Consider the following 27,126-nt stretch of genomic DNA (forward strand, 5'->3'; position numbering starts at 1 on the left):
AATACTCAAAACTAGGCCATTAATTATACCCTTATTCCCCGAATGAAAACCGAACTAAAGCAAAACTCATTAATCAGTACAATACAATCTTTTAACTGCATATATTAAAATACATGTTATGTTATCAAGGTATTCCGTCCATCCATAGCAATTCTTGAATCGTTTGGAAGCTTTTCTTGTAGCGGTGCTGTAACCCTTGTATGGATAAAATAGAGTTAAAAACTAGCTGTTACAGCTCTAAAAGATAGTCATAATAATCGTCATTCGATCGTCACTGTAAGTTCACTGTCACCAGGTAAAACGAAACGACAAAGGACGAAATCCGCCAGGAAAATGTATGACACAGCTGAACCCGATGGTATACAAGCGAAAAAACATCATTTATGTTTTGTCTGTGAGTTTTCAGTAGTCAGTTTGAGAAGAAACGTTTCCCCTTTTTGCCAAGTGATTTTAATATCCGTTTTTAAAACACGATTACACCTTTTATAACAGTAAGTGTTTATTTAAAATATTGCTTCCGGTAAAATGTGTGGCTTAACATATTCCGTTATATATTCGAGAAACAGAAAAGCTTTCGACAGAGCCAAGCTACAGAGCTTATGTTTCAAAGGCGGTTTTTCATTTACAATTAGAGTCAAGTCAATGTTTTATTAGCATAAACATAAAAATGTCATTGCTATTTAATAGAATACAATATTAAAACCGAATACAAAATAAATGATGGCGAACAAGTCATTTATATAGAAACACAAATGTATTTATTAATAATGAGAAAAGTATGTCGTTAAATATTTACAATATGAACTAGATGAATTTAAGTCATCCATGTACACAATTATAATTTTAGTATATAGATAACATGCATGATGATAATATTTGAATATTGTTATATATACCTTATGAGCCAGTTACATACAAGTGAGGCGTACATGATAGATAAATATCGCATTGATAAGAACTTGCACGAGGATTTCCGGTTTGACAAACCTCCCACTGTGTTAGTTTAATAGAATGAGACGTTTTAGTGTCTATTAAACATGTGAGTTTCAAATTCTAGTTTGGATTTATTTATTGATGGATTATCTATTTATATGGTAATACTTAACTTTACTCTTCTAGTTCATTTGAATATAACAATAGCATGTACATATTTAAAACCTAATTATTACCTAAGTCAATTGCTAGATATATAAAATTTGCAAGTTTATTTAACGTACCTACTTGATTACTATTCATTAATGATTTAAATTTATGTAAAGTACGCAAAGAACAATAATATTTGGGTAAACATGTATATCTCATATCTCTATAGTATGGACACAAAAGTAGAAAATGATATTCTGTTTCAATGGTATGCATATTGCACTTTGTGCACAGTCTTTCAGCTATATCGATCTACCTTTTTAAATCATTAGTTTATGTGAAGAACAACTGAATCGTGATAATGATATTGTATGTTTTATATTATTAATACAGTGAAGAAAGGGTTCACATACAAATCTTTTCTTCATAAGTACATACGATTCTAGCTTTCTACTATTATAAACATCTTCAAACCAACATCGCACGTATTGATCATGAACACGTTGGATTAACAACTCCAATTCAACTTTCGTAACATTTGGATTATGCCCACATGTATGAATATCCCAACTCACATAATTGGCGTTTTACTTGTAATGAACATTCATTTACATAGTTTCCATTTTGATCTTTCATACAAAATATTTTATTACCTAAAGTGTCAGGGCTTTGTCTGATTCTGTACCAATATTTAAGTATACGGAATTTTCTTGATATAATTATTGGAAATCTACCAAGTTCACCGTAAACCGTCGCATTTGTAGTATGCTGTTTTAGTGATTAAATTTGCTTTAAAAATTTAATATGTACTCTTTCTACATCTGGTGCTTTATAAAATTCCCATACATCGGATCCATAATTCAAAACAGGTAACACCATTGCATCAAACAATTTAAGTTTTTCTGATATGTTTAATGATACAATATCAAAAAGTGAATTTAGAGAATATAAAGCTTTTAAAGCTTGTTTAAATAAACCTTTTTGAGTTTGGAAAACTTTACCATTTGAAGATATTGTTATACATAGGTAGACGAATTTGTTAACATTCGTTAATAACATATTATCATACATTATATCAATATTTTCTACCCTATTACCTTTTTTACAAACCATTACATATATTTTATTATTGTTTACTTATATTCTCTACTTTTTACAATAGTTCTATAATTTATTCACAAATGTTTTTAGACCTTCTGTAGAATATGAGAACAGCACAGCGTCATCAGCAAAATCTAATAAGAATCGTTGCAAGTCCTCAAAAGTAAAGACATTTAAAGTATCATCTTGCATAAAAGTATACATACTATTAATAAAGAAGATAAATAATAATGGTGATAAAAACTCCACCCTGCTTTACAACCATATAGCTATCAAAATAGTCTGTTAGGCTACCATGTACTCTAACCAAATTAAATCTGCGCCGATTTGCTACCATCAGCTCTCTGTTTTCATGATTGTTTAGATGTCTATATCTCTTATTTGAAACTCTGAAATCACACCTAGCAGATTCACAATCTATGAAATACCACGCACTAGAGAACTTGCGTTTTTATTTAAAACTGTTGTAGCGTGTCTGTCTAATCCTGCCAAAATTGCTATATGTTTTATCATCAATATGTTTAGAAATGTTTTTAACACCTGTATCTACATCAACATTTAAAGACAATACATTTTCAACAATAGCATCAATATTCTGAATTTCAGATTCAATGACTTCACGGAATTCATCTATATTTTCATTGTCCAGTTAATATAATCAGTTAGAGACTACTTATTATGTCATATTGCCAACCAGAACTTGGCATACGTCATTATAATAACCAGATTTAATTATGTGAACAACTTGTAAAATGTTTTGTTTCTTCTTGATGATAAGAACAGTTGATAATATGCACATATATTGAAATTGTATAAACATTATCTTTATTAATAAACATTTTAGTTCATACATGATAATTTGTAGAGGATGGCTTTATCAGATTTCGATTAACTGGAGGTGGGGGTATAACAAGGGGCTGATCCAAGATTCGACGTTAAAGGGGGCGTAATCAATGGACTTGTGCCCATTCCCAAGAACCGAAATTAATTTGGTTTTAAGTATTGGCAGGTGTTAAGGGGTACTCCTCCAAAATTATTTTATCATTTTCTAATCCAAAATTGTGCTTTTTGGGCGTATTTTATTACTTGTTTTCTCCTTTGTATATGGGTAGGGGGCAGAACTGGTTGACTAGCTCACAAACGCATATTTGCCCAAATATAAATAAAACCGCATTCGAAATATTTGCTATTTGCTAAAACATAAAATAGTCCCAAAACTGTAAGGCTAGTTGGTAAAGGCGGGTGACAAACAGTTTTTTTAAAGGTCAACCTCAAATTTATTTCAGCAATATAGTTCTGTAATGAAGGCGTGTTGACAAACCTATAATGTTTTAATATTAACCAGTACGATAAGAAGAAAAACAAAAGAAATTAATTGAAATTTAACGCACACTCCCAAGAACTCCGTTGTTCACCGACAATTTAAAGTCGATAATCCAAAGTGTCTTGGTTGTTTTCACAGACAACATTGTTCACATATTATATGTTCAAATGGCTCATATTTGTATGTCTAAAATATTGATAAAAATAAAATAAAATTTTCATCTGAAAATGTGGCAATGTGCGTGCGATTCTTGAAAGTCAAAATACAATTCTTCAAACGTGTTTCAAATAGGATCCTACTGTTCACTGTCCTACCTGACTATAAAGGATTTCTGAACAAAATTGCATTATTTAAAATATCAAATGCAACATCAGCGTCTAATGTTACCGTACCGTACCGTACCGTACCTTACAGTACAGTACATTACAGTACAGTACAGAACTGTATTATACCGAACTGAACAGTACTCTACTGTACTGAACTGCACTGTATTGTACTGTACTGTAATGCGCTGCACTGCACTGAACAGTACTGTACTGAACTGAACTGAACTGAACTGAACTGAACTGTACTGTTCTGTACTGTTCTGTACTGAACTATATTTTACTGTTCTGTACTGTGATGTTCTGTACTGTTATGAATTGCACTGCACTGTTCTATACTTTACTTTACTTTACTGAACTGTACTGTACTGTACTGTACTGTATTGTACTGCACTGTACTATACATTACTGTATTGTACTGCACGAAACTGTAATGCACGAAACTGTACTTTACTGTTATGTAGTGTAGTGTAGTGTACTGTTCTGTTCTGTCCTGTACTGTTCTGTATTCTACTGAACTGTACTGTACCGTACTGTAATGTACTGTACTGTACTGTATTGTGCTGCACTTACCTACATGACACTATGCTACACACTTTACAACAATACACTGTAAAACACTACTATACTGTGCTATACCCTACTATAATATATAACTTGTATAAATATATTGCATACATTTCTTCAAATCGGTCAGAATATGAATTTATTTCAATAGCCAACAGTGGTTTAAAAACAAAGCAATTTTACATATGTGCAATGCACATGGGTTAAACTTTAACATGCTTTGAAAAAAGAGGGAAAAACAGTTGTTTTTGTTAAGCACACACCTATGCTAAGTATGTTTCTCTTTGCATGAAACTGTATCATATTTTGTAGAGGTGAATGAAAACCCAATACCAAAGAAATAACATTTAAACTGGATAACGAGGTGTCAGTATTGCCTTGAAAATAATCATATCTAGAGAGCGATATGCGAACACCTCTTATTATCATAATCATATATGATTATTCGACGGTGCAAAGTGTCACAGCGAGGACGTTGAGATTAGTTGGAAATGAAAAGTAAAAAAAGTGTAATAATCTTAATAATTATCACCATCCAGACAAAGTATTTTGGCCTTTGGATTTCCTGTACATAGGATTAAACACTGATAGTGAATAACTGAAATATATCACGTTTGGTAAGAGTCCCTTGTGTTCCATGCGCATTGACGTTTAAAATATATAATATATATAAAACAAATTATGAACCTTATGTTTAAAGATCAATAAAACCTAGTGTTAAACTTGGCCGGATATTCTTTAAAAGGATCATCGAGGACCGGATATCCCATTATTTGCTTGCGGAATGGGATTTAGTATGATTCCCACCTCATACCCATTCCGATGTGACAAAACAATCGGTTCATTATTATTCACGGTCCTTTAGGTAAAATGCACAGTAGTAGTGCCAATGACTAAATTTTAGCAATTAAAGCATTTATGTAGGTAAGGTTAATTATACAGAATACAACAGTTTGTAAACTGTATACATGTAATCCTCAAACCCATGTTGTAAGAGTAGAATTAGAACTGCGTCTTTTCACGTCTTTTCACGTGACTAGTAATAGCTTCGAACCTAAGACTAGCTTACGACAAAACCAGGTCGGTTTCACCTGACTTTGGAGCTTTTCCTAATTTTTAAACGTTTAAATATTTAAAAGGAGAGACAACTCACTAAGTCGTATTGTGTCAATAATAAAAATAGCCAAAGCCCAAGATATCGTATTACTTTCCCTTTGTACTGTTCAAAATTATGGTATGACATATAGGTTGAAATTTAACATAATTGGTGTAGCATAAAAGACCGTCTTTGTAATAAGGCATTTTTAGACTTTATTACCTTACTTGTTGTTAGGGATAGAGATACAATAATTCATAATAAAGTTTGTAAAAGAAATGCATACTACTAAATCATAATATACATATATGGGTACGCTATTAAATGATGGCCTTTGTTGTTCCTTCTTGATGATTATGACAGACGATAACTATTTAAATGTGATGTACATTAAACGTCTTGGATTTTAAAGCTGATGATCTGTGTATTGGATGCGGGGCTATAATCGGTGTACTTTATCATAACTTTGGCATACATATACATATACATATATATAAAAGAAAATATTCAGTACGATGATGAAAACGCGATAGTACGATGATGAAAACGCGATAGTACGATGATAAAAACACGACAGTACGATGATAAAAACGCGATAGTACGATGATGAAAACACGATAGTACGATGATGAAAACACGACAGTACAGTGATGAAAACACGACAGTAAGATGATGAAAACACGATAGTACGATGATGAAAACACGACAGTATGATGAAAACACGACAGTACGATGATGAAAACACTACAGTACGATGATGAAAACACGACAGTACGATGATGAAAACGCGATAGTACGATGGTGAAAACGCGATAGTACGATGATGAAAACACGACAGTACGATGATGAAAACGCGATAGTACGACGGTGAAAACGCGATAGTACGATGATGAAAACACGACAGTACGATGATGAAAACGCGATAGTACGATAATGAAAACACGACAGTACGATGATGAAAACACGATAGTACGATGATGAAAACACGATAGTACGATGATGAAAACGCGATAGTACGATGGTGAAAACGCGATAGTACGATGATGAAAATACGACAGTACGATGATGAAAACGCGATAGTACGATGATGAAAACACGACAGTACGGTGATGAAAATGCGAGAGTACGATGATGACAACACAACAGTACGATGATAACATAATACAAGGTATCTAGTGGCCGATACTAGAATAAATGAAACATTGATAACGAATAGCAATACAATCACGTTAGAAACTTTATACATATAAAACACATATATTTACATAACATTCACAGGTACAAGTTCACAGAACCTACCGATTGCGGATTGAACTTGTGCAATAAGGCTCACACCGCTATCACTCGTCTCTGTGCTGCTTCTGTTACTGTACTGCAAAGTGAATAATGGTAAAATAGATAGAGGTCGTGACTGTACAAAACAGGCAATACTTCAGAAATATGCCGCCATAATGAAATATACGGGTACAGCCATGTGCAGGAAATACAACTCAAAAAGACGGTAACAAACAAGGCATTGCCCATTTGCAACATATAACAAATATGAACAGAGTTAAAACTAACCTCAAAATCCACAAGTACCTGACAAGTTAAAAATAATACTTTGGTTTCATCAAGAGACATAGAATGAGGAACTCTTCCTTAAAAACGTATGTAAAACTGTACAATGTCACATGACAAATTATAGGATGAAAACCACGAAAAAATGCGGGAAATGATTACACGCCTGTCTTAATATAGACACTAATCATAAAGCCAATGGTCAAAGGGAGACAATTGGTAACTCTTGGTAACAATTGGAAATGCATAAAAATAATGAATTTTCAAGCCGCTTACACTATCGAGTATCGCGTTTCAGATCAACACATTCATAGGCGATGACCCTAACGGCATTCCGTTTTAATCGGCAATAATGGACCGATTACAGTGCCTGTGCAGGTTAATAAAAAGGACAAAATTATTAACATTTTCTTTCAATTATTTTCATTAAACTTATACCGATATACAGATTAGAGATTTCTCTGTCGAATAACCCAAACTTGAATTTAATAAGTTATATTTTTGTTATTTCCTAAGTTTAAATAATATAAAAAACGTCAGTAATATTAACATTCTGCTCAATATGTTAACTTAACTAAAAACGATTGAAAGTTAAAACACTATTGTTTCGTGAAATTAAATTTTAATATGGTAACTAATTTCTCTATTTTATATACAACGAGTTAAAAAAAAAATCGGTTCATGGATAAAGCCAACTTTTGATGTAAAACACGGTGTTGTTTGTAAAACACTATATATGTTTTCATGCTGTGCATGATCTCTTCACCACGAATGATTGATTTGAAAGATAAAGAATTCTGCTTTCGTTCATTTCAAATGTTCGATTTAAAAGTTATTTTTATAATTTCATTACACATCATTAGCTCAATTTTTTAGCGCAAAAAGTTTCAATTTATACCAAAAAGGAACAACAAAGGATTAATATTCGCACGTTTTGTAAAAGCGGACACGAATCGACTTCAATCAAACATCATTACTCAAAGCAGGGAACATCAATAATTATCCAACTCCGGGCTCGAATATAAACCGAAATTAAACTAAACTCATCAATTATCATTTTCATGAGGTTGAATCGAATAGTTATTTTAGTACAATACAATCAATGAATTGTATTTATAAAAAATCATGTTAAGTTATCAAGGATTTCCGTATATCAAGAGCATTTCTTAAATCGTTTGAAAGTTTTTCTTGCAGTGATGCTGTTACACTTGTTTAAATAAAATTAAGTTAAGAACTATCTGGTCGCCAGTAAGAACGACACAAACAGGGAAGATTTCCGCCAGGAAATTGTAAGACACAGCTGGATCAGAAAGTATAAAAGTAAAAAAACAAACATTTAAGTAATGGCTGTGAGTTTTCTGCAGTTGGTAACTGAAGAATCTGTTCCCCTCTTTGACAAGTTATTTGAAAGTCCGTTTATAGAAGATGGTTAAACATTTTATAACAGCAAGTGTTCATTTGAAATATTTCTTCCAGTAAAATCAGAACCGTTTGTCTTCACATATTAAATTATAGATTCGAGAAAAAGAAAAACTCTCGACGGAGCGAAGCTACAATGCTTACGTTTCAAAGGTGGTTTTTACAATAAGAGACAATTGATTAAGTTATATTGCCAACCAGAACTATAACAAACGTCTTTCTAATAACTAGATTTAAGAACAGTTGATAAGATACGTGTGTGTGTGTGTGTGTGTGTGTGTGCGTGTGCGTGTGCGTGTGAGCTTATTTATTCTCGCACTCGGACCTTTCCCATTCGGCGAGTGCTCCGATAAGATTGTTACTGATTTTATGTTTTTGAGCATAGTGCACAAACAGAATGTAACCCTGGTTAGAGCTACCCTGGTCATTTTACGTGAACCAGTGTAAAACACTGTCACACGGGACCCCTTTAACCGTTTCTCCCGGAAGACGATTAGTATTTGATTAGTGGTGGCAGGAAATTGAACCTGCGATACATTGATTGACAGTATATTGACATTGAAACTATATTAACATTTTTTTATATATATTTTAGTTCAAGAATGATAAAAGTAGAGAACCGCTTGACTAGATCACAACTGCATACTTGCCCAAAAATAAATAAAAATATATTCGTAGTGTAGTCGAAATATTTGCTATTTGCAAAAATATAAAAGAGTCCCTAAATTGAGAGGCTTGTTGGCAATAGCAGGCGACAAACATATTTTTAAAAGTCAACCTCAAACTTATTCCAGCAATTGCGTATTTGAATGAAGGTGTGTTTATAAACCTATAATGTTATAAATTTTAGCAGGGCGATAAAAAGCAAAACAACAGATTATAAAAAATAATTTTACCACCACGGTCAGTCAGATGCTGTTGAATTCTCTAGGCCACAAACTGTTCCTCGATAACTTGCTTAGACAGACAAAAAATCTTCATAAAAGTTTATATACAAATTGTTCAGGGATATGTGCAGATTTTTATTATACTTTAATGCACCCTGTTTAAAGATAGTTGTTTTCACAGACCATATTCTTTACACATTACATTTTCAAATGTGACGTATGTGTATGTCTAAAATATTGATAAAAAATAAAAAAATAACTGAAAAAAGACCAATGTGACTGTTATTCTTGAACATCAAGACACAATTCTTCATACGTGTTTCGAATATGATCCTACTGTTTACAGTCCTACATGACTTTAAATGAGTTCATGAACTAAAGTGCATCACTGAAAATATCAAATCAAGCATCAACGTCTATGTAGAATGTAATACAACTGTACTGTACTGTACTGTACTGTATTCTACTATGCTGCACTGCACTACACGACACTATGCCACACTACACTACACCATGGTACACTATAATACACTTCTAAACTTCACTAAACTCTACTATACTGTACAACTTGTATTAGATATTTCTTAAATTCCTCCAAATCGGTCAGAATATAAATATATATCAAAAGTCGACAGTGCTTCACATAACCAAAGCAATTTAAGATACATGCAATGCCAATACCAAAAATCGTGGAGAAATTTTGTTCAAATATTAATTCTTACAAAGAAACATAACTCATCAGGGCATATTGTTCTGTTACTAAAAATAGACATACACCAAGATTTCGTATTAGTCTCCCATTGTATAACAATATATAATGCCGTGTATCTTGCACATAGTTGACGTAAACACGGTTAGATTTAAACCTGCTTTGAAGAAAAAAATGAACAGTTGTTTATAGTAAGCATATTTCTATGCTCAGTATGTTCCTTATTGCATGAAACAGTATTATATTTTGTCGAGGTGATTAAAAACCCAATAACAAGTAAATAAATATAAACCAGGATATCGAGATGTCAGTATTGACACATACGTCACATTTGTAAATGTCATGTGTGGAAATTTAGTCTGTGAAAACAACCAACACTCTTTTTGTTATCGCCTTTAAACTGTCAGTGAATAAAGGAGATCATGGGAGGGTGCGTTTAGATTGTTACTTTTTTACTTCTACTTCAAACCCGAGCGCAATGGCCTCGTTTTGACACGTTGTGCCTTTGAATTATCATAAATGATAAGAGGCGTTCGCTTTTCACGCTCTAGACATGACTTATAAATAAAATCATATTTTCACTACACAACACTACACTTCACTACACTAGACTTCACTACACTATTTTACTCAACACTACACTACACTACACTACACTACACTACACTACACTACACTACACTACCTTAGACTTCACTACACTATTTTACTTAACACTACACTACACTTCACCACACTACACGACACTACACTACACTACACAACACTACACTACACTACACTACATTACATTACACTTCACTACACTACACTATACTACATTACACTACATTACACTACACTACACTATACTATACTATACTATACTATACTATACTATACTATACTATACTATACTATACTATACTATACTATACTATACAATACTATACTACACTACACTACACTACACTACACTACACTATACTTCACTACACTACACTACACTATACTATACCATACTACACTACACAACACTACACTATACTACACTACACCATATTACACTACAATATACTTCAATACACTACACTACACTACACTACACTACACTACACTACTACAATAAACTCTACTTTACTATACAACCTGAATTAGCTATTGTGTTTTTGCCTCCAAATCGGTCAGTTTATGAATAGATTTTAATAGTCGACAGTGCTTAACATTACCAAAGCTATTTGAGATATATCCAATGCCCATCATGGCGTAATTTTGTTTTTATATGAATTCTTACAACGAAACATAACTCATCTGGGCATAATTTTTGTTACTAAATATAGACAAATACAAAGATTTCGTATTAGTCTCCCATTGTATAACAGCCGTGGATATTGCGCTTAGCTGACGTAAAATCATGGGTTAAACTTAAACCTGCTATAAAGAAAAATTATAAACAGTTGTTCATGTTAAGCATATACCTATGCTCAGTATGATTCTTTTTGTATGAAAATATATTATCATTTGAAGAGGTGATTAAAAACGCAATAACAAGAGACTATAAACCTGGATATCGAGATGTTAGTATTAACTAGAAATAAGTCATGTCTTGAGAGGCGAACTCCTCTTATCATTTATAGTAATTCATAAAGTGTCACAACGAGGAAGTTGTACTTGATTTTGAAGTAAACAAAATTAATAATCTAAATTATCGACACTATCAAGATAAAGTATTTCGTCATTTCGATTTCCTTTACCTAGGATTTAACACTGATAGTGTTTGACTGAAGTATGTCACATGTGGTAAAATCCCTTGTAACACATGCGCACTAATGTGTAAAAATGATATTGAAAAAACAAACAAGTTATATAAACCTAATAAAGTTTTGCCAAACCTAGGGGTGGGGTTGGAAAAAGTGACAGTAACGGGACGTTTCCGATGTGACAAAACCATGGTTTCGTTATTATTCAATCTCCTTTCATCTAAATGCACATTTAAGGTTTCCTACAGTAATAATGCCAATGAATAATATTTAGCAACGAAGGCAAATATGTAGACATAGGGATGTTTTATTATATACAGAATTCAATAGTTTGTATACTGTATACAGGTAATCCACAAAACCATGGTTTTATGAGTAGTATTAGAAATGCATCTTTTCAATTGACTAGTTAAAGCTTTGAAAACAATACCCGCTACCGACAAAGCCAGGCCAATTGCACCTGGCTACGGAGCTTTTAATACCTTTAAACGATGAGACAACTCATTAAGTCGCATTGTGTCGATAATAAAAATAGCCAAAGTCAAAGATATCGTATTACATTCTCTTTGTACTATATTATCCATTGCTCAATAAGGGCTGAAGTTTAATAAATGGGTGTAGAATAAAACACCGTCTTTGTTATAAAGCATTTTTTTCCGTTTTATAACCTTACCTTTTTAGTAAAGGATACAGATATAATAATTTATCATTAAGTTGGTAAAAATGCAAAATACTAAATTATAACATATATATTATACGGTACGGTATTAAATAATGGCCTTTGCTTTTCCTTCTTGATGGTTATAGCAGTTGATAAATATTTAAATGTGATGTACATTTTAAATCCTGGATGATATTTTATAGGTGATGATCTGTGTATTGGATATGAGGCTATAATCGGTGTTCTTTATCACAATCTTGCCAAAACATCTTTCAAAACATTTCACAAACACTTGATATTGGCAAGTATAAGAAGGAATTCATAAATATGCTAGGCTAGTTAATGAATGTAGACAGACATATTTTCTTTTGTTTAACCTCCTCAAATCTATTCCAGGAAATGAGTGTTGGCGTGTTGACAAACCTTTAATGTGATTTAGCAGTTATATTATAGACAATTTAAAGATGCACTTTTACTCCCAAAAAAGATTTAACACAATTAATAAAATTGTTTTAATGTTCCAAAAAAGATGAATAAATGTCGAAAACCATGGTTCTTATGAAGGATACCGTGTTTAATTTGAAAGAAATGAACATAAAACACGGTATTTCTACCTTATAAAACTATAGTAGACTACAGTAAATCTTTTAGCATTCACCAATCATTTAATATTTTTGCGCTTTCTCCTATTATATACACAGTCACAATCATGTTATCAGTAATTAATATTTTCAATAAATGCATTATTTAATAAGTAGATAAAGGTTTATCAGTCAAAAATGATGTTTGTTATACATGTGTATGTATTGATTTCGAATAAGAGTGTCACTTTAAAAAAACACACAAAAACAATGTTTTACCGCCACGGTCAGTGAAATACTATTGAATTCACTCGGGTTCAACTATTTCTTGATAACTTGCTTACACAGTCAATGAAGTTTACTGATTGTTTAAAGGCGGTCACAAAAAATGTGTTGATATTTTTCAAAGATCACAGTGCCGGTGCAGGTTAATAAAACAACAAAATTATTAACATTGTATGAAATGTATCTTCATTGAACTTATACCCATATAAAGATTAAACAACTCTCTGTCGAATAATCGGAATTTGAATTTGCGAACTATAGTTTAAATATTTCCTTCGCAAGTTCAAAGTATATGGAAAACAAAAAAAATACCTACGGACTGCATTCAAAGAATATAAGCGTTATTAAAACGTCAATAATGTTCACATTTTGCTCAATATATAATCAAACATGGATCGAAAATTAAGAAACTATTGGTTCTTGTGATTAACGTCGCGTCGAAACTCGACGTCAGTTTGAGATAGGTTTCAATGATGTACCATGGAGGCTCACGTGATCAAAATGAACCAGTAACATTATTATTGAAAAAATAAAGCTATAAAATATGTTTAATAAAACAATCATATCAACTAATAAAAGAAAAAGGAAACCTCAAGATACAAAAAAAAACCGTTAATCTTGTAACACATTTGTGCACATGTAATGGGTTTTAATAACTCGTCCTAAAACTCGTAGGCAACGTTTTGTTTAAACCTCGATTTACGTACCTTAGGACTCGATTCATCAGAGCTCATGAAACACGTTTTGGAGGATGTTTTTCTATATAAAATAATCCGATTTATAATAAATGGACAAACCAGGAAAGTCAATGACAATTCATTACATGTAACACTTTCAATTATATCATGTCGGAACTGTACTTTAACCAACAATTTCGGTTGGAGTTTACCAACAAGAAAAACTTGTGGTCAGGGGTCAGTGGAATTACCGGAAAACAGAATAACCGGAAAACTCTTTTATTTTTATAAGTATATAAAATAGAGTATGTGAAATGAATTGGTGCGGCTGGGATTCATACTATATTCTGTTTGAGGGTAGAATAACATATACCAACATAGTTCAACATTCTTACACAGTGGTAGGTGCTGAAATTGTCAGAAGGGCAGAGGTTTTGGGGTTACCTGTTGGGAGTGATTGACCTAATCATGGAAAAAAACATGTTTTTGGTACGCAAATGTTTCTGATTATATCAGCAAAATCTAGCAGTATTTACATTACATGATAAATACAATACCTCCTCTTTGTAACCCCATTTCAAAGATTGGTCCTACTAAGCTAGATTACCTTAAACATGTTTACCAACTACACATCAGTGTATTATGCTGAAGTCCCCATGTATCTAATGTAATATGCAATTTGCTATTTAAATGTATATTAAATTTATACGATGATTGAAGTTATACTCTTGAAAGAACTAACCATTTTACAGTGGTATGTCAACTTGCGGAACCGTGCGCGTGTGGATTGCAACTTACATCCTGGAAAACTAGTTGATGTTATCACTGTGTTCAGTGCTCAAATCCATCTTACTTTTATGTTATTGTATGCATAAATATAATAAGGAACAGTTTTTGTAAATACTTGTTCCAATATCTATGTCTCTCCCATAAATGGGGAGACATATTATTTTTGCCCTGTCCGTCAGTCCGTCAGACATTCAGTCCGTACGTCACACTTGTTTTCCGCTCAATAACTAAAGAACATTTGCTCCCAGGGACTTCATACTTAGTATGCTAGTTGGTAATGACAAGTAGATGAATCCTATTGATTTTGAAATCACTAGGTCAAAGGTCAAGATCGCCGTGACCATGAGGTGAAAAAACGGTTTCCGCTCAATAACTAAAGATACTTTGGGTCAAAGGTCAAGTTTACCTTCAGGTAAAAAAACTATATGTTGGCGGTGACCTTAAGCTTAAAAATGGTTTCCGCTCAATAACTAAAGAACGCTTGCACCCAGAAACTTCATACTTGGTATGCTAGTTGGTCATCACTAGTAAATGAACCCTATTGATTTTAAGATCAGTAGGTCAAAGGTCAAGGTCACCGTAACCTTGAGGTGAATAAACGGTTTCCGCTCAATAAATAAAGAACGCTTGCACCCAGGAACTTCGTACTTGGTATGCTTGTTGGTCACGACTAGTAGATGACCCCTATTGATTTTGAGATCAGTAGGTCAAAGGTCACCTTTACCTTGAGGTGAAGAAACGGTTTCCGCTCAATAAATAAATAAAGCTTGCACCCAGGAACTTCATACTTGGTATGCTTGTTGGTCACGACTAGTAGATGACCCCTATTGATTTTGAGATCAGTAGGTCAAAGGTCATGGTCGCAGTAGATATTTACTATTAAATACGGGTGAATAAGCTAAACTTCACTCTTTTTGTTCGTCTCCAGTCCAAAATTACAAATTTCATGTCCATTATTTATTTTTTCTCAGAAACGACCACACAATAGGGGAAACAAGCGCTTTTTCAAACAAGCAATCTCTAGTTGAACCTATGTTTTCTTGTTATCATATACCTGACTTATTGGTATTGTATCTTGTAACTTGTATATTTGTGGAAAAATGAAGGTACATCTAATTGATTTGAATTACCTTTTACTCAAAAAAGAGATGTATAGATATGTATTCATACATTTGTAAATCTTAGTTTAATCATAAATAGACATAACGACCCAGTGGCGGGTCTTTACACACTCCCCAACTCCCGAATAATGATATATGGTGGTCATATTCAGAGTCATTGTCATGATAGCCTTAAAATATCTCCTTCAGCTGAAAATCGGTTTCCGATCTATACTTTATTAACGCTTAGGCATAGAGATCTCGAACTTGGTAGAGATCCCTCAAACATACCCAGTATCCTAACTATTGTTATGTCAGTTGGTCAAAGGTCAAGGTCGTGGTACCTTAAAGCTGAAAATCCGAATTCGCACAATAATTGAAAGATTCTTATTTCCACGTACCTCAAACTTGGTATGATTGAATGCATATGCTTCCTTTAAGTAATGTTTAAAAAATATTTGCGACGACTTTGATGCTTTGCATCAACATTAGTATTGTTAAACTTTGCATATGGTTACTAATTTCTTTATTCTATATATAACGTTTTATAAAAATCGTTCACGGGTAACTTCAGATGGAAAACACGGACGGTGTGGTTTGTAAGAAAACTACATATGTCTCCATGCTGTGCATAATCTCTTCACGAAACATGAATGATTAGTAAGATAAAGAAGTTTGCTTCACTTTGATTAAGTGTTTAATTTGAAAGTTTTGTTTCATTCTTAGTTACGATTATGCCAAAAAACAACAAAGGATTAGTATACGCACCTTTTTGTGAAAACGGACACAAAACAACTTCAATCAAACATTATGACTCAAAACTTGGCCATTAAGATTTATCCTTATTCCTCGAATGAAAACTGAATTAAAACTAAACTCATTAATCATACATTTGTTATAAGGTTTTATCAAATAATATTCTTAGTACAATACAATCTATGAATTGCTTATGTTAAAATACATGTTCTGTTATCAAGGTATTCCGTCCATCTAGAGCAATCCTTGTATCGTTTGAAAAGCTTTTCTTGTAACGGTCCTGTAACACTTGTATGGACATAATATAGTTAAAAACTAGCTGTTACAACTCTGAAAGATTGTCAAAATAATTGCAATTCGATCGTCACTGTAAGTGTTCTGTCACCAGGAAAAACGAAACGAAACAGGAAAGGATCCGCCAGGAACATGTATACCACAGCTGGACCTGAAAGTATACAAACGAAGAAAAATATTTATGTTTTGTCTGTGAGTTTTCTGCAGTAACTGAAGAAACGGTTTCCCCTTTTGCCAAGTCATTTTAAAATCAGTTGATAGATGGCAAAAACTTTTTATAACAGCAAGTGTTCATTTGAAATATTGCTTCCGGTAAAAAATCACATATTTACTTATAGACTCGAGAAAAAGAAAAGCGTTCGACAAAGCCAAGCTACAGAGTTAGCGTTTTAAAGGCGGTTCATTATTTACAATTAGAGACAATCTATTATATCAAACTGCCAACCCGAACTACGACATACGTCATTGTAATAACAAGATTTAATTATTTGAACTGCTACTTCTTCAGGATAAAAAGAGTTGATAAGATGCACATATATTGAAATTGTATAAACATCTATATTTATTTCGGATTCAGATATTATAACTTGTAGAGGACTTATCAGATCTCTATGTACTGGAGGTTGGGGAGGTAGAACCGGTGTACTATATCACAACCATATACTTGCCCAATCATTAATCAAAACATATTCGAAATATTTGCTATTTTCAAAAATGAAAAAGAGTCCCAAAAACGTGAGGCTAGTTGGTAAAGGCAGTCGACAAACAGAATTTCTAGGATCAACCTAAAACTTATTCCAGCAAATGAGTACTAGAATGAAGGCGTTTTGAAAAACACTGTTATGTTATAATTTTTAGCAGAACGGTCAGTGAAATATTGTTGAAGCCACTGGGTTAAAACTATTCCTCGATAATTTGCCTAGACATACAACAAATCTTCATGAACTCCTTTGTTCACTGAAAGTTTAAAGGCGATTACCAAAAGTGTCTAAATTATTGATAAAAATGAAATAATATTTTCCTCTGAAAATGTGGCAGATGTGACTGTGTTTCTTAAAAAGGTGTTTAGAATATGATCATAAATGTTCTAAATGACTCTAAATGATTTCATGAACTAAAGTGCATTATTAAAATTATCAAATGAGGCATCAACGTCTGGGAAGAGTGTGATACACCTGTACTGTTCTGTACTGTACTTAAATGCACTACACTGTACCCAATTGTACTTTACTGTACTATACTTAACTGTACTTAACTGTACCTAAATACACTGTACTGTACTGTAATGTACTGTACTTTATTGTACTGAACTGAACTGTATTGAACTGAACTGAACTGAACTGAACTGAACTGTACTGTACTGTACTGTACTGTACTGTACTGTACTGTACTGTACTGTACTGTACTGTACTGTACTGTACTGGACTGTACTGTACTGTATTGTACTGTACTGTACTCTAATCTACTGTACTGTACTGTACTGTACTTTATTGTACTGAACTCTACTGTATTGAACTGAGCTCTACTATACTGTAATGTACTGTACTACACTGCCCTGCACGACACTATGTAACATTACACTACACTACAACAGTTTACGCTACAATCTACTAATATACTACACTATATTCTACTATACTTTACAACTTGCATACATATTGCATAAATTTATCCAAATTGGTCAGTAAAGGATTCAATAGTCGACAGTGTTTAACATAACCAAAGCAATGTGAGTTACGTGCAATGCCCATCATGGAGTAATTTTGTTCTGATATGAATTCTTACAACGAAACATAACTCATGAGGGCTTACTGCCTTGTTACTAAATATAGACATTTACCAAGAGTCTGTAGTAGTCTCTCTTTGTATAACAATACATCATGCCGTATAACCTACTGCGCTGAGTTGACGTAAAATACATGGGTTGATCTTAAACTTGCATTGAAAAAACAACAAAAACCGTTGTATATTGTAGGCATATATCTATGCTCAGTGTGTTTCTTATTGCATGAAACTGTATTATGGTTTGTAGAGGTGATTTAAAATCCAATAACAAAGAAATAAATATAAACCTGGATATCGAGATGTCAGTATTTACTTGAAATTAGTCATGTATTGTAGGAGATGGGAATGCCTCTTATCATTTATGATTAATTAAGGGTACACAATGTCACGACGAGGACTTTGAAATCGGTTTAAAAGTAAAAGGTTAAAGCAAACAAAAACAAGTAATAATCTAAATGATCGCACCATAAAGAAACGTAAGTCTTTAATATTACATTTTTACGACATTGTGGTATCCGTATAGCCTGGAAATGGGTTAATCCATTGTTGATACTGGAAGCACAATTCATCTCTATATTATGTGTAATTTGTTTATTTATTTTTGCATAATCTTTATGTTCAAAGATCAATAAGATCTATAGATAACCTTGGCCGGATATTCTTGAATCCCACCGCATGAATATTCTGTGGTACAAAACAAAGGGTTCATTATTATTCACTCTCCTTTAATTTAAATGCATATGCACATGTATAAGGCTATCTACAATATTAGTGCCAATGACTAAATTTAAGCAATGAAGGCATTTATGTAGACATATGCATGTTTTATTATATACAGAAAGCAATAGTATGTATACTGTATACACGTTATACTCAAAACCATGTTGTAAGAGTAGAATTAGAACTGCATCTTTTCACGTGACTTATAAAAGCTTCGAAAATAATACTAGCTTCCGACAAAGCCAGGTCAATTGCACCTGACTTCGGAGCTTTTCATACTTTTAAACGGCTGATTCATTGACAGAAGAGACAACTCATTAACTCGTATTGTGTCGATAATAAAAATAGCCAAAGCCTAAGATATCCTATTACTTTCCCTTTGTATTGTTCAAAATTGTTGTAATACATATGGTTTTAAATTTAATGAATTGGTGTAGCATAAATGACCGTCTTCGCATTTTTCGACTTAGATAGAGATACAATAACTCATCATAAAGTTTGTGAAAGAAATGGATACTACTGAATCTTAATATACATATATAGGTTCGATATAAAATGATGGCCTTTGCTGTTCCTTTATGATAATTATAACAGTTGATAAATATTTAAATTTGAATTACATTTTAAGTCCTGGATGATTTTAAAGCTGATGCCTTGTGTATTGGATGTGGGGCTATTATCGGTGTATTATATCATAACTTTGACAAAACATAGTTCAAGACATTTCCCAATCACTTGAAATAAGCGAACGAATTTCCAAGAATGCAAGCATAGTTGGTGAAGGGAGGCAAACATATTTTCTAGTGGCCATTCTCAAACCTATTCCAGCAAATGAGTACCTGAATGTTGGCGTGTTGACAAACCTTTAATGTGATTATATTTAGAAGTAAGATAAATAACAGAACGATCGATGATTGATGAAACAATTATTTTAACCGCACGGTCATTGGAATACTGTTATATTGAATCGGGTTCAACTGTTTCTCGATAACTTGCTTAGACAGGCAACGATTCATAGAAGGATATTTAATCGAAGTGTTGAAGCATATGTGTTTTCCTTTGCAAATTTGATGGACCATCCCCTGAACTTTTGTGTTCACACTGACGGTTTAAAGGCGATTACCAAAAGTGTGTTGATTATTTTCACAGGTAAAATTATTCACATTTGTGTAAAGAACAGGATTCTTATCATCCCATTTTCAATGAGACATATGTGTATGTCTAAACAATTTGATAACAATGCAATTGCATTTGACATTTGAGGTGATTATGTTGCGTGACAATCGAAGTACAATTCTCCATACGCGTGTCGAACAGAATCCTACTCTTTGCAGTTTTATATGTCTCTTTATAATGCCTTGCACTAAAGTGCACCACTAAAATATAAAATAAAAGTTAGCGTTAATTTTTTACAACTATAAGTTGCCTTACTGCTCTATACTGTACTGCATTGTACTATGCTACTGTACCTTACTGTACTGTACTGTACTGCATTGTATTGTATTGTATTGTACTGTAACGTAATGTACTTTACTGCACTGTACTGTAGGGTACTGTACCGTACCGCAGCGTACTGCACTGCACTACACGGCACTGTGCTGTACTACACTGCGTTACACTGTACTGTACTATACTGTACTGTACTGCACTGCACTTCACTTCACTGCACTGAACTGCACTGCATTGTACTGTACTGTACTGTACTGTACTGTACTGTACTGTACTGTACTGTACTGTACTGTACTGTACTGTACTGTACTTTAATGCACTGTACTGTACTGTACTGCACTGTACTGTGATGCACTTCACTGCACTGCACTGCACTGCACTGTACTGCACTGTACTGTACTGTACTGTACTGTACTGTACTGTACTGTACTGTACTGTACTGTACTGTACTGTACTAAACTGTACTGTACTGCACTTCACTTCACTGCACTGTACTGTTCTGTACTGCGTTGCACTGCACTGCACTGCACTATACTCTACTGTACTGTACTGTATTATACTGTACTGCACTGCACTGCACTGCACTGCACTGCACTGCACTGCACTGCACTGCACTACACTGCACTACACTGCACTTGACTGTACTGTACTGTACAGCACTGTAATGCACTGCACTGCACTGTACTGTACTGTACTTGAATGTACTGCACTGTACTGTACTGGACTGTACTGCACTGTAATGCTTTGCACTGCACTGTACTGTTCTGTACTGGACTGGACTGGACTGTTCTGTACTGCACTGTAATGCACTACACTGCACTGCACTGCACTGTACTGTACTGTACTGTACTGTACTGTACTGTACTGTACTGTACTGTACTGTACTGTACTACACTGTATTGTACTGCACTGCATTGTACTGCACTGCATTGTACTGTACTGTATTATACTGTACTGTACTGTACTGTACTGTACTGTACTGCACTGCACTGTATTGCACTGTACTGTATTGTACTGTACTGTACTGAACTGCACTGTATGCACTGTACTGTACTGTTCTGTACTGTGCTGTACTGTACTGTACTGTACTGTACTGTACTGTACTACACTGTATTGTACTGCACTGCATTGTACTGCACTGCATTGTACTGTACTGTATTATACTGTACTGTACTGTACTGTACTGCACTGTATTGCACTGTACTGTATTGTACTGTACTGTACTGAACTGCACTGTATGCACTGTACTGTACTGTTCTGTACTGTGCTGCACTGTACTGTACTGGACTTGACTGGACTGGCCTGTACTGTACTGTACTGTACTGTACTGTACTGTACTGTACTGCACTGTTATGTACTGCACTGCACTATACTGTACTGTACTGTACTGTACTGTACTGTACTATACTGTACTGTACTGTACTGTACTGTACTGTACTGTACTGTACTGTACTGTACTGTACTGTACTGTACTGTACTGGAATGCACTACACTGAACTACACTGCACTTGTCAATGCTACACTATATTACAATGTTCAATATGTGTCTCAAATCATAAGAATGTATTCGGTTTAGTAGAGGTGATCTAATAACAACGAATCAACTGTACACCTAAATATCAAGATGTCGGTATTGACTTGAAATTAATCATGTCATGAGAGGAAGATGCAAACGCCTATTTTCAGTAAGTTGATAGGGTTCAAAGGAATAATGTGCCCTGACGAAATGTTCTGTTAGCAAAGCAATAATTCTAGTTGATCGACACTATCAAGACAATGTAGTGTTCGTTTTTTATTGCTTGTATATAGCCAGGCTTTATACTGAAGACACTTTTTCTTTCTTTAGTATGCTTTATCCACTATGAATTTATACTAAAAATACTGACACGTCTTTGTTAATGGGATTACCGAAATATATTTGATGCATTTTTTGTTGTTGATGTAAACGGAATTTCAAAAGATACATTGCCGAAATTTTTGAAATATGCTTAACTGCTAAATACTAAAACATATAGCGATTTGAAATGTGGGGAACTTTTGGCAAAAAATGTGAGAGAAGGAGAAGATGTTGTGTATTTGGAATGAATTTGCTATTGGGATTTCGAAGCTAATATTGTTTAACTTAATAGGCAATCAAAATCTACTTATATACCAAATGGTTTGGATAAAAAGGGCTTTAACAATACAATTACATTTCTTGCAGAGGTAATGTGACATATGTGATTGTGGTGTGTGAAAAACAAAATTCTTTTCTGCACAGCTGGTCCAACAAAACTCTATATGATACCTTGCAATAATCAATGACAATGTGAAATGAAGAAGCGAAGTTTATCGTTTACTTCTGATAACATTAGATTTGGCATATATTCGTCCAAAACGTAAAGTTCATGACAAGGTTTCGAATTCTAATTCATGCATCATTTTTTGCTTCAAACAACCAAGACAAGACCATGTCAGATGCACAACATTGCGTAAACCGTCTAAACCTTTTTTGGTGCATTATGGACTAGTTTTGTTTTTGAACTGAAAAATTGCAAAGAAACACAACTCATTCGGGCATATTGTTTGGTTACTAAAAATAGACACATTCTAAGATATCGTATTATGCTCCCTTTGTATACAAATACATATTATCGTCTAATATTAAGTGCTTAAGTTGACGTTATAGATATGGGCTTTGATTAAACCTGCTTTGAAGAACAATGCAAGACCGTTGTTGATATTAAGCAAAGATATCTCTTTAGTTTGATTCTTATGGTGTTAAACTGATTTTGTTTTGTAGATGTGATTGGAAGCCAATACTGACAAAAACATACACGTAGATGTCAGTATTGACTTGAAGTTTATAGTCATGTTTAGAGAGGAAAACGATATTACAGTTTTAACCGCCATTGGCTGGTAAATGAAAAACAACAGTTGAAGCTACTCTGACGCAAGAACGCTTAGAAGAATAACCCAGTTATACAGATTGTCATAGAAACACAGTTATACAGATTGTCTTAGGATATGTGCTTTCCTACACATATTTAGCTCCCACTTCCCCATACCTCCTTTGTTCACTGTCCGTTCAAAAGCGATAACCAAACATTTGTTGTAGGGCATAATGTTTTAAAGAACACATACTTCTAGCTTTGTGAATAATATGATCCTATTCGTTACTGTTTAAAATGTCACAAGTGTAGAATTCAAAAAAATAGATTTAAGAACAAGTCGCATTTTCCCCATGATACGTGACATATTTGACTGTGTTGTGTTGAACATGAGGCCTAAGTGTTTACATATGCGAGGAATAGAACTTATTCTTCACAGGTGGTCATACACATCAGTAATATAATACCTTGCACAAAACATAGAATGAAACATCGGCGTGTTTTGATAATTTACTTAACTGCTTAACACAGAAACTTTCAGCTTAGGATTAGATTTAATATAATGATCCCTTTGAAAGGAGTTAACATTGGAATAAAATAATAGAAAAATGCTCAAAACTATTTTTGTGTTATTTTGAATAGTTCAGGACCTTTAATCGAAATTTATCTTCAAACGAGCAACACTTCAAAGAAAGTCTGTAGTTTGGAATCCCATTAATAGTTATTTATATGATAAAGTTGCTGATGGACTTGTAGTCATCGGAACGCCTATTGTACAAACTTCAACTAAGAAACGCGAATGTGTAGACAAAACCCCAGTATATGATATGCATATCAAAGGACAAATCTGAATTTACGATACATGACATCATATGCAATTTGCATCAATTGTAGAAACTAATATTGTGGTTCCGACAAGGAACGGTTAGTGAATAATTAGGATTCCACCGTTTGTAGGAAATAACTGAGAGCATTTTTTAAAATTTAAAATATGTATAGAAGCAACTGCAAACAGTTGTTGCAATAATGCTTTTTTGCTAGCAGAGAAGAAAGAGGCACTGGGCAGGCCTTAATACTAGCATCGTTGGATACCCCGTTTCACTAATACGCTGAAACATATTACAGTATAGGGTACTTTTGAATTTTGTCAAATTTCATTTTATGTTTAAGGCAATGAATTAAATTGATGATAAACCTGTCCAAGTGTGTTTATATATTTTTGTCTAGTTGAACAGATTTATTATGGCTTTAATTAGCCTTTGTCATCAAGCCACTGTGGTCGCTCAGCGCCCATTGTTATGATGCGGGCCCTGATACCGGTTATGTAAAACAAAAAGCCGGTCATTAACGGCACGTGAATTTAATGAATAATGCACGTTTTCAACCGATAACGTCCGGGTTAATACGTTTTAACACACCATGATAACGGACCGAAAACACATATTTTATGCAATAATGATTCATAGCGCGACTATGCTGTAATGTATTGTGAATTTGTGGTTGCTGATTTACCATTGTGCCTTTGACATGTTTGCCAATAAACAAGATCATACTGAAGTTTTGAAATCTACTCGTAGTTTAAACGTTATACTCTTTAACAGCAATGGTTTAACATTCAATGCGGATGAGTCATGTAACGATTTCTGCAGAGGATTATGCAATGAGTTGCATGTGGCTATGGGCTAGGACTATGATAAAACATATTTTCCCTTTTTTATGTATAAATGATTCTTTATATCGTGCAATGTTTTATATACAAACCCGTATAAAAGGTATTCATTGTTATCACTTAATTTTATTTTCAACAATGCTAAACATCTGTGAAAATTCTACATTTGTGACTTTGTTCAAAACAATGAAAAATACAGGGACACTCCCAGAAGTCGAAACGACAATAATAAACACTGTTCAGGTGTCAAGGTAAGGTGTCAATTTAACACCACATATACAAGTACAGAAAAACAAACAAAAAAATACCAGCACCACATACGCAAATACAAATACCACAAACAAATCATACCTCATTAAAATGCTTGATCGTTAAAAGGTGGGACTGGAACGGTCAGTGAAAAGGGCTGCTGAAATAAAACATTTATGTCAATTGCGAATGTCAAGCAATTTTCTCTATTACTTTTTTGCAGATAAGTTAAAAATTCATATGATATATTGTGGTTGATTTCTTATTAATGCAACGTTAACTGTAAACACGAGGAAATATGTAACGTTGAAAGAAACACTGACCTGCCTTTAAAATAAAGCTGCCTGGAGGGAAATAAATCGTTTGAAAACTGCTTAGCTGTTTTGTCATTTTCTCGACATCCGTACGGAAATTGTTGACGCAAAATGTTTGGTATAATTCATTCCTGAGGTTATCGTGAGATCATCGTTCTTTCTCTGTACTAAGTAAACTGATTTACAAACTTCAAATTTCATTTTCAATGTGTTACTTCTTCATTAATCATGAGTTACTCCATATCTACAGACCTCTGACTTAACCACAATATTTTCTGCCTTCTGTATCAGTTTCTGTCGTGAAAAAAATTAACATTTCATTTGACCACTTCCACATCATTGTTGTTATGAGCACTTTTTATATCCAACAATCTTTTCAGAAAAAAATCATTAAATTGTTGAAGAGTAAACGTCACAAAAGCAATTAGAAATGTCCTGGCTCTGGTGAAACATATCTATCAATTAAAAATTTACTTTCCTCCAAGATCTTAGAAGATTGCCAAAATTTACCAAATAAGAATGTTCCTGAACAACAATCCTCAAATTCGTGCAATCCCCTTCTCTGCAAGATATATTATTGCACGAAGGGGAAACGCTAGCTTGTTATCTGGCTATATTGAGACGCAAACAAGATGACTTAAGAACTCTAATTTCCTTGTTAGTAGTCAACAGCTTTTGAAATGTGAGAAGCTCTGTATCTTTGTGCATCTGACCTGGCTTTGTCGAAAGCTAGTATTATTTTCCGCGTGGTGACTGGATAAGTGACAAAAACGAAGTTCTTATTCTTCTCATCCACGCAATGTTTTAAAGAATGGCGTGCAAACAAAATCAAAATGACACGGCATTATATAAAGTGCCCATGCTTATATATATATGCTTCAATAGATGAAATTTAGTCTTCAGTATGTTTCTGTGCATATAGCAAAACGAATAGCCAATATTGTGCTCCAATCAATTGTTTTTTGCGGTGGTAGGAGTGGTACACACTTAATCCAAAATCTGAAGTAGAAAAGTAAAAATCTCTTTGAAATGGCTAAGACTATCGTCCGGGACTCTAAACATCCAGCCTATCGAACAACATCCCTTAGTTTTATCAACTGTAATTGTATCAAAACGAAT

General features: G+C 33.6%; 1 long non-coding RNA gene across 1 annotated transcript; it reads right to left on the minus strand.

The window, feature by feature from the left end:
• Nucleotides 1–16,522: 16,522 nt before the first annotated feature.
• On the minus strand, nt 16,523–26,683 carry LOC128233761 (uncharacterized). Its single transcript, XR_008260772.1, has 3 exons — nt 26,017–26,683; nt 25,796–25,853; nt 16,523–17,102 (listed from the first exon to the last, which is right to left on the minus strand). It is a non-coding gene; the product is annotated as an uncharacterized LOC128233761 (long non-coding RNA).
• Nucleotides 26,684–27,126: the final 443 nt, after the last annotated feature.

Source organism: Mya arenaria, chromosome 5 (assembly GCF_026914265.1).
Source record: "Mya arenaria isolate MELC-2E11 chromosome 5, ASM2691426v1".
Taxonomy (NCBI): Eukaryota; Metazoa; Mollusca; class Bivalvia; order Myida; family Myidae; genus Mya; species Mya arenaria.